Below are 3,830 nucleotides of genomic sequence, written 5' to 3'. Positions count from 1 at the left end.
CCAACAAATGGTGGGGATTGTCCTTCTAGCCAATAGAATTGCTGACGTCACATAATTTAATGTTAAATTAACCTATCATGATGAGGTGCGTTAAGCGCCGCCCTTATATTTCAAGCTAAATGAGATTCTAATTCTCAGAAATGCATTTTTACGATTCTCATCGATTGACGTTTTCTGTCAAATCGCGTTATAGAACATAATTTACGGCGTCTGAGGGGCGCCTTGTCGCTTAAACCCTTTAGATGGTACATAATTTATGTATGCTCGCGGTTGAAATCACACGCGCGGTAGTCGGAGATCGCGCGTGTCAAACCTATTTGGATTGATAGATCCACATATAAATATGCATATATAGATCTATCTGAGTGTACAAAGCTATTTAAATGTTAACTTCTAATCCTGTACAACTAGCTATTAGAAGTTATTAATTCGAGGTACAGAGAGGAATTATCATGTCATTTCCTATTTTCAATCATAATTAATAATTGTTCTTTCCGATAATAACGATATATTTAAATCTCTAAATATACTGAATGTCTTGTATCATTTGAATTATTTCAAATGTTTACCGCTCTTAAAACTATTAACTGGTAAGTACTCAGTACTAGGGTGCTAGCGCCCTGACATACTGATTCTAAAACAGCACATGCTGTTACACCTCCCCTCTTATTTTAAAACATGTATCACCTTCATGGTGAGACAGCTTTTATTGCTTTTTTACGACTTTCTCATGTGTGCCAAACTTTCGAATATCTAATTAATTTATGTTCAAAAAGTGAAATTTGAGTGATAAGTGGTCCTTTTACAATGATGCATTTTCATGCAAAGAAAAAAAATTCAAGTGTTCACGTGACAAGTGGAAGAGGAATAATATTGTAAGCATATTTTGGTTGGAAACCAAATGACTGCTAGAAATCACAACAACAAAAAAAAGAATGGAAAAGATATTTGCCTAACACATAAATTGAAAGATTAAAATCTGTATGGATTTCAAACAGGAAAATGCTTAAAAAGGTAAGAAATTTAATTTTTAATAAATATATATTTTTAATAATTAATATTAATAGGTTTTTTCGAAAAAAGATTCTTTTATATAATACAACAAAATGATTAGTTTTGATCTAAAAAATATTAAAAAGATGATAACGTGACATCTAAAATATAAATTTGATATAAAAAAAATGCACACATATATTCTGGGTTCTCTTGAAACATAATACTGTATTCATATAAACATACACATACACACATACAATAATATATATATATCCACACTTTTGTTTTAGTGAATTTCTATTTTAAGTAAAGAAAATATTTTAATTTGTTCTGCGATGTTAAATCTCTAACTATAATTGTTTTTTGCGAGAATTTGGGGCCTTTTATTTATATTTAAAACAAAATATTATTTTGCATCAAACACGGCCCCCGCGAACCCAGAATCTCCAGACTCTTCATAATTAAACAGTCCACCAATGTTCTGCCACAATTCCTCCTCGTCCTCCTCTTCATGAATTTCAATAGGAATAATTATTGATTCCGAAAAAGATCCAAAAAAGATCTGGCACTGGCCACAACACATATGTATGTCCAATATATACTCACATTTCGCATTTCGAAGGGAACGGAGGAGCAGCCCTTGCAGAGCCTAGTTTGAGCCAGGTTTTGAAAGGTAGCAAAGTGAAATCGATGAACAGACTCTTCCTTAAAGGGCCCAACGGGAAGTTCACCTTTCAAATGGCAACACTGGCACCTCTATTGACAGAGGCCATTTACTTTTGCAGTCCATAGCATAGCTGACAGGTGCTTAATTGGAGAATGTTTTTCCTGCAGTGTTTCCCAATCAGACTGGAAGGAAACCGAAAAATAAAAGGATTTAAAGAATGGAAATCGAAAAAGAAAAGGTAAAAATACAAAAAAAATAATTTAAAGATTAAAAAAAAAACATTTTGTTTAAACTTATAATTTTATGTTTAGTGACAAAGTTTAAATTTAAATACATCTTTTTCCATTTTCACAAATTTATATTGTTCTTTTCAAATGAGAAAAAAAATTATATCGAAAGGAAAGATATTAAGAAAATAATTATTTGAGAAAAATATGGTTAACCATTTTATTACTTGTTTTTTTTTTTAAACAAAATTATTCATTTATAAGAATAAAAAATAAGAAGGAGATTTTAACAGGAAGGTGAAAAAATGAAAATATATATTACTCACAACTGAGAAGGTAACCCCAATTGGTAAATGATAAATCTTAGCCGTATTGTCGCTATCTTTAAAAGGTATTCTCCCTCAGAGTCGGTTTCGTCTTTGTTGTCCTTTTCAATTTCAATTTTTTCGTAATGAAAAAGAAAATTTGAAATTATTTCCTTCTAACCTGTTTTATGTTTTTAATTATCACTAAATTGAATTTCACTTTAAAAAAAATAAGAAGAACGACAATATTGCTCCCAAAGCGCCTTCAAATTCTTTCACGATTAAATTCACTTTCCCGAATTTCACTCCTCATGTCACCTATGCAAGGGTTTGAATCAAATAGCCCTTACAAAAAGCCCTTCGCTTATCTTTTTTTCGTAAGCGAATGCACTGGCAACCTTAATGACTCAAAACAATATCTCTTTTCCTTCTTTTTATTTTCTAAAGTCCCTTGAGAGCGAACAAAATTATTTGATTAATTCTATATTTAAAATTTCAAACAAAACACGCTTTTGGGTGTCAACTAATTCTATCCTAAAAATTAATTCAATATCAAGATCAAAACAAAACAAATCTGACACACGTGGTATTGTTTTTGATTTACATTCCCTGCCTACCTAAGTCATTTTTATATGAAATATAAATATATTTTTATACTATAATCATTTATCCGTTAAAAAGTTAAATTTTCTGTTTTTTTTTAAATTTATTTTAGCAATCGATATTTTTCACAGATCTCCAATAATAAATTTTTATGGGGTTATGTCTAAGCGCGTCAAAGCGCGTAAACCTGATATAGATAGTTTAATTTGTCTCAAGGTAAAGTAAACACTTTAAATCATAACTTACAAATTTTGGAAATTTAGGTCTTAAATATTCATGAGATATAGCCTTCCTTATGTAAAGGCGATAAAGTTTTATAATTCAATGAATAAACTAAATTTGTTGGAAATTTGGTTCCAAAGATATGAGAGTATTCCCGAAATTCCCTGAGGTTAGTCTAAGCTTTAGTATATATTAAGATATTGAATATCTTATGTAAGTTTCACTTTAAAATTATTCATTAACATTTTTTTTTATTATTTGCTAAAATTTAATTTTGAAGTTGTCTTTCCCTTTTTCTATTTTACATATACACCTTTTTCATCCCTTTAATTTTTCTTAATTTCTCTTTTACAATTAGGTGAAATTACCATCAAAGTTACTACATTCTTATTTTTAGGTACTTAATTGCTGCTTTTCAACATTCCTGGCTATCACCTCTGATCGTTCACTTAAATTATCAGATAAGTAATTTCCATTAATAATTAATTTATTCAATTAAGTATAAATAAATTCTAAGAATTATTGCTTTGCTTAAAATATATTTTTCTTTTGTTCCACATTTTCAACCAAGCTGAAATATCTCCATCAATTAGAAGAAAAAAGGTAGATTTAATGGAAATGGGTTTCCTTTTTGAAAATGAATTTCGTTGTTTGTTTTGATTTTAATAAATTTTCGTTAGTTTGAGTTTTAGATCAGTTTCAACAATTCTGAGTTTGAGATATTAGGGATTTCTGCAGAAGTTTCTGTCACTTCTAGATTATGTGCATTCTTATTGGTGTTTAATGGATGAGCACACAATTTTAATTTAT

The 3,830-nt window shown here is 29.5% G+C and overlaps 1 long non-coding RNA gene across 1 annotated transcript; it reads left to right on the top strand.

The window, feature by feature from the left end:
• Positions 1 to 745: 745 nt before the first annotated feature.
• Positions 746 to 3,500, top strand: LOC117179883. Its single transcript, XR_004467965.1, has 3 exons — positions 746 to 1,014; positions 1,619 to 1,901; positions 3,418 to 3,500. It is a non-coding gene; the product is annotated as an uncharacterized LOC117179883 (long non-coding RNA).
• Positions 3,501 to 3,830: the final 330 nt, after the last annotated feature.

The sequence above is a fragment of the Belonocnema kinseyi genome, chromosome 9 (genome assembly GCF_010883055.1).
Source record: "Belonocnema kinseyi isolate 2016_QV_RU_SX_M_011 chromosome 9, B_treatae_v1, whole genome shotgun sequence".
Classification (NCBI taxonomy): domain Eukaryota; kingdom Metazoa; phylum Arthropoda; class Insecta; order Hymenoptera; family Cynipidae; genus Belonocnema; species Belonocnema kinseyi.
This window is presented reverse-complemented; position numbering and strand designations above follow the sequence as displayed.